Source organism: Panthera pardus, unplaced genomic scaffold (genome assembly GCF_024362965.1).
Source record: "Panthera pardus isolate Hobbes unplaced genomic scaffold, ASM2436296v1 HiC_scaffold_26, whole genome shotgun sequence".
Lineage (NCBI taxonomy): Eukaryota > Metazoa > Chordata > Mammalia > Carnivora > Felidae > Panthera > Panthera pardus.
In genome coordinates this window covers 11,435,920-11,448,033 of record NW_026526832.1, presented here as the reverse complement: position 1 = coordinate 11,448,033, position 12,114 = coordinate 11,435,920, and the positions used below count along the sequence as shown (strand labels likewise).

Below are 12,114 nucleotides of genomic sequence, written 5' to 3'. Positions count from 1 at the left end.
TAGAATCAGGTTGGTCGTGTTGGCACAGTAGTCTTTCCTTATGCAGTTTAACCAGCTGTTTCGTAGCATTTGAAAAAGAAAGAGAAAATCTAATCGCCCCGTGTACAACCTTTTTAAAGGATACTTTTTGTTTCCCATTTTATCTAGCTTCCTCTCTTCTACTTTTTAGAATTTCTAATTATAGAATTTGCTTACTGAAAATGCGTGCTTTAGGCTAGAGAAGAATATTTAGAAATCCTTACCCCAAAGAAAAGCAAGTGGGAGTGGAAATTTGAAAGAGGACCGCCTAATTCAGCACTAAAACCAGTGTGAGAAGCAGTGTGTGAGGGTGTGTGTGTGTGTGTGTGTGCGTGAGCATGTACGTGTGTGGATGTGTGTGTGTGTGTGGCTAAAATGTGCTTTTCAAAGTGCTGAGAGGTTGATGGGAATGTTTGATTAGCTCCTCTGAGAAAAGAGGAAAGTTGCTTGGACCTCTCCTTGTTTCTTCTTTAGAATAATTTGGATGGGATTTGTGATGCAGAAAAGCTTAAAGAAAAAAGGATATCCATTCTGTGTGGTGGAAAATTTTTGAAAAAAAAAATTGCTTTCTTCAAACAAGGTATGTCTGATGAATTACTAAGCTATGTAGATAGTTTGCTTTCCATACCTTATTATAAAAATGTTAAAATGTATTTCTCATTAAGAAACTATAATACACACCCTGACCAAGTAATCAGTCTGGACAAATTTCAGTCTCAGGAGAATTGGGAGGGAGTGGGGGTAGTTGACATCCTTGTAAACGACTAATATTATGTATATCAACTATAAATAAATTGTGCTGAGATAAGATTAGAACAAGATTTTCACTGTATTTTTAAACCAATTTAATTATGGTAAAAAAAAAAAAAAAGTTGAAAAGTAGGACATTTGTGTAGAACTTTGAAGTAGCTTTAAGTCTCTTTATTACCCTGCCCTTTTTAAACCTTGCTTCCTATACGGAATGTAACAGAATTGTAACAAGTTGCTTCCAACCATGTATGAAAAGCAGTATGAGAAATGGACACATTGATGCTAAATGAAGAGAAGTTTTTTAGTGCAGATCTACACTTCTCTCTGCTCACACAAATCTCGGTGGAATGTGGCTAGATGTTCAATTGTGTATCCTGTTTCCACTGGAAGCGTTTTCTTAGGCTGAATGCTTCTTTAACTGATAAGCCCAAGAAAGGGCTGGCATTGTTAAGTCTACTATTGTAGCCCAACTTTGCAGAGGGAGACAGGGTATGAAATCTCTTTTAAACATGATTTGTGTCAAACTAGTATAAACATGAAATAAATGCCTCAAGCACAGGTTAAACAGAGAGGATAAGATCGAATAACTAGACTCAATGGTTTGCTCTGAAAAACCCAGGCATCTCTGCCATCCCCAAATCGAGAGTAGAATTCCAGATTTTCTTTGGGTGTATTGTAAAAATAAAACCAGGCATTCTTGGCCATGGTGGTTATTCAAAAAATCTGAGCGCTAAGAAAATAGCATTTTGCCATTACGTTGTGTTGCAATAAATTTGGAAGCTTTGGTGGTTAAAGTTCTGAGGTTGTTTTTCCCTCCTCTTTTGAAAGATGAAAACGCCCTGCAGCAAAGCAAGATCAAATGCTATTTGTTTGTGTGTTTCCTCTGTTATGTGTGTTAGTTGCAAGTGGTAGCTAAGCTTCCTCCTCCCCCTCCTCCTCCTCCTCCTCCTCCTCCTTCTCCAGTAGGAAAGCTGGAAGTGCCTTTTATTTATTGAATTAAAATACCCTCTTTTGTAAAAGGGCTTTAGACAAAGAATTGCAAGACTAAAGGGCTGCATTTTTAATTGCAATGTGCTGGTTTCCCAGACTAAGCTTCATTTAAATATATCTTATACCTCACCACTGAAAGGAAACACCTAAGGAACACTGGAAACGCTTACTGTCTATCTTCATAGCATTTACTGTATGAATATCGTTTAGAAGATCTAGTTATCTTTTTTGCCAGGTTACTGATTACATGAGGAATAGTTTCTTTCAGACAAAAAAAAAAAACTGGGTTTAAAATGGTTTATGAATAGCATCAGGAAAACAAAAATGCTTGTGCTCTCTCTGTAATTCCTGTAGGACGTATCGCACGCAGAAAAGCAGCGGCGTGCTGCACAACGGTCTAAGCCAGGAGTCCTAAATTACAGTAACAGTTCTGCCACTACCTGGCTGTGTTACCTTGGGAGAGGTGTGCAACATTTCTTGACTTCTGTTTACCCATCTGAAAAACAGAAGTAGCAATGCCTGTGCACACACCCTCCCAGGGTGGTCACAAGGTCCACTGCTGATTCTCAGCTCCAAATGGGTTTTGAAATGCGCAAAGTCCCATGGAAATGTAATCTTTTTTCCCACCATATTCAAAAACAGATTACACTGGAGGGAGTCACTGGCCTCCAAAGAAATGTTACACGGCTTCCAGAATGTTACTTGTGCCCATATGCGTAACCTCTCCTTGCTTATTTGGAAGCATGAACCAGGTAGCAACAGCTACAGCAGCAGCAGTCGGTGCAGGACAGAGCACATCGGTCTGTCAGTAGAAGGGCCTTCTAGCTGTGTAACCTTGGGGAGGTTACTCGACATCTCTGTGTCTCCATGTCCTCACGTATGAAATGAAAAGTTGGACAAGATAGTTAGTCTCTAAGTTTCCCTCCTAATGCTACGGTTCTGTGCACTGGGACCTCTCCCGTGTCAAGACATGGCCAGGCCTCTGTATATTACAAAGTGAAAGAAGTATGGAACCTATGATATATTTAAAATATTTATGTTTACCTAAGACTTTAACACACACAAAAATGAAATGTACCGTAATTGCATATTACAGAAATGTAACACAACTGTGTATACATGTGTATGTGTATATACTATTATATATTACATAATTATATGTATGTAAACGTGTGTGTGTATATATATAATATATAACAGTTTTATTATGAGGACAGTGTGGTCCAAATTGTATGCCAGACCGACTTCAGTTTTCTAGTGCATTTCTATGACTGTGTGACCTCATATGGAGATAATGTCAAATACCTAAATTTAAGGCCTTGCATGCAAGGCCAAGTTCAAGTGGCCCTCTTGTGCTGCATGGATCCTGTGGGAGTTTGTCTGGCAGGAGGATCTGCCTCTTTTTAAACGTGTTAACCTTGGCAAGTTACTTCAACTTTTTGGGCCTCGGTTTTCTCATCTGTAAAAGGCACCTATCATTAGTGTCTATTAGGATTGTGACAAAAAGCTTCCATTGGTGCTTGATATATCATCAGCACCCAAATGTCAGCAAAAATTTTTTTTTTTAATTTCTTCTAACGTTCATTTATCTTTGAGAGACAGAGAGAGACACAGTGCAAGCCGGGGAGGGGCAGAGAGAGAGAGGGAGACACAGAATGCAAAGCAGGCTCCAGGCTCTGAGCTGTCAGCACAGAGCCCGACGTGGGGCTCGAACCCACGAACTGTGAGATCATGACCTGAGCTGCAGCCAGACACTTACCTGAGCCACCCAGATGCCCCCAAATTCTGTTTATTGTATGTGACTAGAACGAAGAAATCAGATCAGCTGTGAGACACATTGATGGTGATACTCTTCAAACTTTTAGCCATTAACACTTGTGGATGTCCTAAGTAATTAGACTTAGGAAATTATGTGATATGAGTATAATTATGAGAAATGTGTTGCCATTTCTTCATCCAGAGGATATGAGCTAATTAATCAGTCAGCAAATGATAAGCAAGAGAGGCAACTTCTGTGATGTCTGTAATTTGAGAAACCCCAAAGGCCCTCTCTCGTTGCCTAAGAATGTGTCCCTCTGGTTTGCAGAAGGGCATGGAATTCCTGGCCCTCTGAACATACATGGTGTGAGCTAGAGAGCTGCAAAGGGGGCCTGCGACATGTGACACATACGAAAGGTCCTTGTACACATGGCAGTGAGCAGCTTACGTAGTTAGTGCAGAGAAGAGGGAAAGGAAGGAGCGCCAGACCGGGGCGAATTTAGGTGAGGCATCAGAAATGACCGTTTGATATAGTGCTGGCTGTTAATTTTAAAACGTTCATTTATTTTGAGGGGGGTGGGGGGGGGGGGAGAGAATGGAGACAGGGAGAGAGAATTCGAAGCAGGCTCCACACCGTAAGCACAGAGCCCATCAACAGAGGTTCGATCCCACACACCATGAGATCATGACCTGATCTGAAATCAAGGGTCGGATGCTTAACCAACTGAGCCACCCGGGTGCTCCCGGTTAATTTTAATTAAGTGGCAGGAGAGCATGCCAACAGCCAGGGCCCGCACAGCAGCTTGTCAGCTCAGATCCAGCCCTAACTCCTATTACTTGCCCGCACCCTTGGGCTCACCTGCAGCTAAGCCACTCCAGTTGTGCACCTGTACCCTGCTGGCCCAACTCCCATCACTGGCTCCACTGCTGTGCACAGCCCATGGTGAGGCCCCGAGGCCACAAGAGAGCATAATGACAATCAGGGGCCAGGCACCTACTAGTGCACCAGCAGTTGGGCCTGCCCCCACCCCCGCCCCGGCCACCAAAGGCGCGCCCGCAACTGGCCCCTGCCTCCACACAGGCACCTGCAGCTGACCACGGCAGCCCCTGCATGCACGACGCCAGCTCCAGCCATCACCACTGCCTGCCCTCCCTGGTCTCTAGCCTCTGGACCCTGAGGCATCACTAAGGACCCAAAGAGCCCTTGCAGATACACCAAAGTTCTCACCAAGGACTACACGGTTGTCAATGTTATGGACCCCAGCAGCCTGAGCTGTCGAGACATCATATATCCTTGGACCCAGAGCCACCACAAGCCGCTACACTTGGTTCCCTGTACCACTAGACCCAGGGTTGCAGTCTGCCCCATCATGCCTCGACCCACAGGTGAAGTCACCTTACCAAAGTCACCTTTCCTTACTGAAGTCAGGCCATGAAGTCCAAAAGAGGTAACTGGACACTGGACAAGGGTATAAGGATCATGAAGCAACAGGGAAACAACATCACCAAAGAAGCACAGTGAATCTCCAAAAACTGACCCTCAAGAAATGGAGATACATGAACTACCTGACAAAGAATTCAAAATAATTGTTCTAAAGCTACAATGCAGCTACATAATAACACCAGGAAAACACACAAAAACAAAATAGGTTCAACAAAGTCCTAGACGACATAAAACAGAACCAAAAAGAAATTCCACAATGAAGAAGAAAATTTTAATTCTCTCTCTCTCTCTCTCTCTCACACACACACACACACACACACACACACACTTAAGTCAGTCTGTGATCCTCTAGGTGAGTTCCTGTTTGCAGAACAGGAGAGGAAGGACCAAAATCCAGCAAGATTCCCAGAGCCCCACGTTCACAATGGAGCAAAGACTATTTCAGTTTTGTTTATTGCATTTTTCTACGGTTACCTCATCCGTTAAACAAACAGTCGTGGATACTAGATTTAGAATTTGTTTTTAATCAGCTAGAAAACTTTCCGCTTCACCAGACTGCAAAGCTTGAAGAGATCCTTAGAGACTGCCCATGTGAAATGCTCGGGGCTGCCTGGGAAGCGTACAAAGCAGGTACCAGGTGATGCTCTGAGTTGAGACCTATAAACGCGGCATATCATGTGGCAACCTGCAAAAGGCAAATCCCCCATGCAGATGTTGTGACTCAGCTGAAATCCGCTGCCACATTCCAGTGCTAATATCCTGAGGGAGAAAGGTGAACTGAGATAGTGGATGCCAAAATCCTTTCCTCAAATCTACAAGCCATGGTCTTGGAACAAAAGAAACACTAGTTTGGTTTAGATCCAGTTTGGAGAATATTTTGGTATTTGTGTTTTATTTTGGTGATACAGTTAAAAAAAATGTTTAGGCTCACTTCTACTTCCCATTTCTTGACTAGAGGCTTTCTTCAATTCTTTTTAAAAAGCTAGGTATCATTCCTCAGCCATCTGATTGGTTCGATTGCCCTACAGTCATGTAGAAAATTTTCATGAGAATGGGGTGATGATCCTTATAAATCTGAGAGAGTAGGAAAGAACACAAGTGTAGAATCACTCCCTTTCTGGAGCCCTAGAAGAACAGAACTCAATGGGGGTCACAAACCCGTGTGGTTCCTTCACCAACAAGTCGAAAAAAATGAAGCCATGATTAATCTGAGCAGCATCTTGTTGAGAGAGATTCAGCTGGCTGCTTTTCCTCTCGTAAGTCCTCAACTAGAGTCTAAATGGACCCCATTTGAATGCAAACTGGTGCAGCCACTTTGGAAAACAGTATGGAGATTCCTCAAAAAAACTAAAAATAGAACTACCCTATGACCCAGCAATTGAACTACTAGGCATTTATCCATGGGATACAGGTGTGCTGTTTCGAAGGGATACATGCACCCCCATGTTTATAGCAGCACTATCAACAATGGCCAAAGTACAGAAAGAGCCCAAATGTCCATCGACGGATGAATGGATAAAGAAGATGTGGTATATATATATACAATGGAGTATTACTCGGCAATCAAAAAGAATGAAATCTTGCCATTTGCAACTACATGGATGGAACTGGAGGGTATTATGCTAAGTGAAATTAGTCAGAGAAAGACAAAAATCACATGACTTCACTCATATGAGGACTTTAAGAGACAAAACAGACGAACATAAGGGAAGGGAAGCAAAAATAATATAAAAGCAGGGAGGGGGACAAAACCTAAGAGACTCCTAAATATGGAGAACAGACAGAGGGTTGCTGGAGCGGTTGTAGGAGGGGGGATGGGCTAAATGGGTAAGGGGAATTAAGGAATCTACTCCTGAATCATTGTTGCACTATACGCTAACTTAGATGTAAAATAAATAAATAAATAAATGGGCCCCATTTGCAGGAGGATGGAGATAAAACAATGGGGATAATGATGATAAGCACGATTGACCACCACTGAACAAAAATAATATTTGCCGACACCTACACAGCTATTCTTATGTGCCCAGACACTGTTTTAAGCCCTCCTCCTATATTCACTCATTTAATCCTAACAACAACCATATGTGGTAGGTTGTTACTATTCCTATTCTGCAGATGAGAAAACTGAGGCACTGAGAAGTTAAGTACATTGTCCGAGGTCACACGGCTAGTAAGTGATAGAGCTCAACCTCAAACCCACGCGGTCTATTTCCAAAGCTCACATTCTTAATCCGCCAGGCAGCAAGTACACAGGGTCCTGGTTTCCCTGTCACTGCACCAAATTAATCTTTGCCATCCCTGAAAACATCATTTTCAAGCCAACTAAATTTCAGAGAGATTGCAGAGAAAATTCCTTCCTGCAAGTGTAGACACAGGGGTAATAATGATGGAGGGGAGCAGACGTAAGGATCTCACCGGAGAAGCTCTGTCAGGAAGGGAGGTTTTTATTTCTGTCATTCTTAGATGAGCTCCTGATTTAAGAACACTTGTCAGGTGTGCTGGGAAGACCTGATTCTCAGGGGGAAGGCCAAGGAGCAGACCTCATTATCAAGCCCTGTGAGTAGCCAGTCCCCAAAAGGAGTCCTTTGTCTTCGCTCGAGGGCTAAGTTAGCTGTAAGTCAGAGAAAGAAACCTATTTCCTAATGACTCAGGCCACTTCAGAAAATCACTTTCCCTGATAAGGGTCTCTACACGGACAAGACTCTAGTAAAAATTTCTCACATTCTTTCCTTCAGTGAGAGAAAGGCTAAAGTTTTGTGTGGACATGTGGTAAAAATTCATAAAAAACACCCTTCGGGCTATAGTGAGAAGGGACTCATTCTGCATTCTTTCTTCTCAGATTTAAAAAGAAAAAGAGAGAGAGAGAGAGAGAGAGAGAGAGAGAGAGAGAGAGAGAGAGAGAGAGAGAGAAACTATTCCTTCAGGGGAACCCAATGTATCGTTTCCAAGAGATCAGGTCACTGGCATCTCAATGCTAAGTGAATTCCCTCCTCCGGGTTCCTTTGTGTCCCAGACAGAGAAAACAGGCTTTGGAAGTAAAGGTGTGAGTCAGCTTGCCCAGACTGGCTTTGCTTGTATAATAGAGTGAATGAATCTACAGTCCGAAAGGTAAAAGAAATTTGGGGAAGCAGAGATAACACTGAACAACAGAAACAACAAATATTTATTGGGCCACAATCATGTGCTATCCATAATTCTATGCATTTGGGAAGAAGAGTGAAGAAAATAGTCTCTGTTCTCCTAGAGCTTGCTCTGGGGAGCACACAATAAACAGATCCACATGAGAGGTCTGGTGGTATTATGGGCTGTGGAAAACCTAAGAATGTATAATAAGGGGACTGGACAGAGCAGTGAGATGTGGATGACGATTTGCACTGCATGGTTAGATAAAATGTCTGATAAAGGGACATTTAAACAGAGAGAGAGGTGAAGAAAACCAGGGAGCAATCTATGTGGACACTTGGAGGAAGAACATTCCAGGCAGAGAAAAGAGCAAATGCAAAGGCCCTGAGGTAGCACCATGCCTGCAAGGACCACACGGTCTGGAGCCGAAGAGTGAGGGGGAAAAGTAATGTCGTGGCATTTGGACAAGCAGAATGGAGGGCACTATCCTAATGCTTCTCAAGCTCCCCTAGGTGCACCACCCCCCACCCCACCCCTCCGCCGATTCACATACTCTGCCGCAGTTCTTGCCTCTGCCCTGGATGAAATCAGAGTAGGTCCCTTAATATCTCAGGCCACATGCAGAATTTTTAAAAAGATCTTACCCACGCTACACCTCCAGACAATCAGTTTAGTCATTAATATGAATGTAATACTAAGTAATGCTTAAGTTTAAAGTTTCACCCCCCACCCCAGGCCTAACTGCTGCAACGGAGAAGGAGGCATGACTAGATTCTCTCTTTCTCTGCCTTGTGTCTCTACCCACCTTCCACTTAGCTGCCAATGACAGTACCTTCAGATCCAGAGTTGAAGTGGGTACAGAGAGGAAAGGTAAGAGGACAGAAGGGCCTTACAGCGGATTCTGTTGTAAGTTGGCATCCGGGTTCCTTGGGTTTGGCAGGCATGTGCAGGTGTTTCTTGTCTGCAGGGGGCACTTCTGTGGGTTCTTGGGAGATGCTACCAGTTTGTTGGGAACGCCTCAGCCGCGGTGCCCCAGATGCCACTGCATACGGATCTGCTCTGGCCAGGGGCGGGCGGGGGAGGGGGTTGTGTTACAGCTCCTTGCTCAGCCTCTGAAAAAACGGCAGTCTATCTCCTATGATTTCCACTGTGGCCTCCTCAGCCCTCCGTGTACCTGGCTTGGGCAGGACCTGAAGTGACCCCAGGCTGACTCTTGTACAGGGTCTGCTTTGCCACAAGCTATTCTCTCTCCGGTAGATGTAGATGTCTCAATCATGAGCCAGACACCCGTCCACTGCACCCCCAAGACCAGTCGGTCATTTTAAATGGGGCTACAGGACATCCAAGATGGACTTCCAAAGGAGGTGACCAAGAGCCGGGATGTGTGGCCGACTGCCTCCCTCCAGACTACTACCAGAGTTATAGGAGCCGAGTGGGAAGCTGGAGACCAGAGAGCAGGAATGGCTGTAGGAGAAGTTATTGGCATTTCCTCCCCTCCTCCCCCTCTCCAGATGCAGGAGGGGAGCAGGGCGTGTCCCCACCCCCATCACTTCAGACAGCAGGAAGAGGACCGTCAGGGAGACCACTTTGGAACATGCAATGAGTTCTCATGTAGTCTCCAGTCTCCACTGAAGCTAAGACAAAGGGTCATCCGATTTTAACATCTCATTACACAGTCAATTACAATACACTCAAATGTTTATTTAGATGGGTGTGTTATGCCTGGTTAAACTTAAAAATATGCCTGGTGCATCACTTTACCCTAAATAGCGTTTGTGAGAGAGAGAAAGCTCTGTGTGAGTTCAGGCCCAGATAGGACTCAAAAAAAAAAAAAAATCCCTTGACCTCACAACCAAGACAATTTTATTACACAACGTATGCATTTTACAGTGTGCATCTTAACTACTGTCAACAGAATATTTCAAAAAACCTGGGACATATGTGTCAAGGTGAAGAGGAACGTGAAACCCTCCTGCAGGGGTAGAATGAGACAGTAAGCGGGGATAAAGTGAGGCCTGGGGCGGAATTCTGGTGCTGCCACCCATTCATTCCAACCTTGGACAGCTCCCTAAATTCTCTAAACCTCAATTTCCTACTCTAAAGAGTGGGCATAGTAGGACTTACCTCGTAGGACCGCCACGATAATTAAAGAAGACGGTATGTGTGCGGTGTGGAGCATTCGGTAGGGATTCAACAAATGAAGTTGTTATGATCCCAGTGGGCTCTCAGGTTCGAAAACGTCCCATGAAGAACAACAAAGAAATGAATCCCATCTCATGTAACAGGGCACTAGACAGCTGGGCCAAAATTGTCAGGATGGACACGAAGGACGGTTGGAAGGCTCCATCAGAGCTGAGAATGGTCTGGAGAGGGCCCCTGGAGGGGGACGCCACATGGCTTTGGAGACCTGGGTCTCCTGCTTCAGAATGCCTCCTTCTGCTGGTTCCGCCGATGTCTGGGACTTAAGCCTCCATCACCTCAAATGCCCAGCCGCAGCGACTGCCCTCCTCCACGACCTGCCCTCCCCCCACCTCGAGGAGCCTCTGGTTGCTGGGATTCAAGAATGCGCTTTAACCCACAGCCCCGTGCTTGCCTCTCTGCAGCATGGGAAGACCCAGGACCCTGTTCATCTGAGAGGAACCCACGCGTTACCAGGAGGCCAACGGGAAGATGCTATGGATCTTACAGAATCACCCTCATCTTCCTTCCTACCCCAGCTGGGAGGCGAGGCAAGACCTGAAAATGTTTTTCTGTGCCTCAGAATTGAAGGCAGACCAGAAAGCACAGAGCGTTCAGGCCAGTCGAGGCTCCGGGGATCACAGCTGGACGGATCCAAGCACACAGCTCCACATTCAGAGTGGACAGCCCTTGGCAACCACAAACCTCAGAGCCCAAAGGAGAAAACCCACTGGGAGGAGGCAGCGCTAATCCACAGTGTCAAACACATTAAGTAAAGAAGCTTCTGATGAGAGAAGCTCATCTTCCAAAGCTCCATGAGAATCTTTTAACCGCACACAGTTGCCAGAGTAACTGAAAGGAGCGGTCATGGTCCACCTCGCCTTTCACTGAGGTCCTCAGCCCTTCCCCCAGATTTACTGCCCTTCCATTACGGAAGATAAATAACTCTTGGAAGGAGTTCTTTAGAGCTCATTTGGGGGCATGCCTGCAAACTAGTATTTTTTTCCTACTGGCAATAGAAGATCTAAACTACCACTTTAGAAACGTAATTACTGTTTGCAACCTTACTAGAAATCACTATTGGTCGAAGCCTTTGTGGATGTGGTAAGCATTACCATATGTCAGGTTCTTAACGAGGTACAAAATGATGGTCCGAAACACGCACACCAAAAAAGGCTTTCCCTTTTTGCTTTCCTGACACGCAGAAACACGCCACATGGATCAATGAGCCTAATGGTGGAGGCCTATCTCCGTCATCGAACACAGGGATGACCTCTCTAGTCCCCCACTGCCCACCAGTAAATCTCTCTGCTTCGGGATTTGACCTGACTGTACGTGGTGATCAGAAGCGGTCCTGGGGAAAGTGAGCCTGAGTTGTACACACCTTGGTTATAAAAAATATTTACCTATAATATTTATGGAAAATTCCTAGACTGGAACATCAGTAAACATAACCCTCTTATAAACACACTGGGAAAAAAAAATCTCAGAAATCACAGTTGCTCAACCCTGGCACTACTGGTATGTCAGGCTAGATAATTCACGGTTGCGAGGCTGTCCCACGTGCTAGAGGGTGTTCAGCAGCATCCCTCGCCCCCACCCTTCTACCCACTAGAAGCAGAGGCCCCACCCCAAGCTGTGACAACCAAAAATGTCTTCAAACACTACCATACCTTTTTGGGGAGGGGGCAAAATCCTCTTGGTTGTGAACCATGGTCTTTTTTTTTTTTTTAATAGTTATTTATTTTTGAAGGAGAGAGACAGAACATGACCAGGGGAGGGATAGAGAGAGAGACAGAGAGGGAGACATAGATCCGAAGCAGGCTCCAGGCTCCAAGCTGTCAGCACAG

General features: G+C 44.8%; 1 protein-coding gene across 1 annotated transcript in view; it reads left to right on the top strand.

Moving 5' to 3' along the window:
• The first annotated feature begins 310 nt into the window (after positions 1-310).
• Positions 311-12,114, top strand: part of VIT (vitrin) — a 105,585-nt gene continuing 93,781 nt past the window's right edge. Inside the window, exon 1 of the mRNA XM_053891007.1 lies at positions 311-598. The gene's annotated coding sequence lies outside the window, so the exon portion shown is untranslated. The remainder of the gene's footprint in view (positions 599-12,114) is intronic.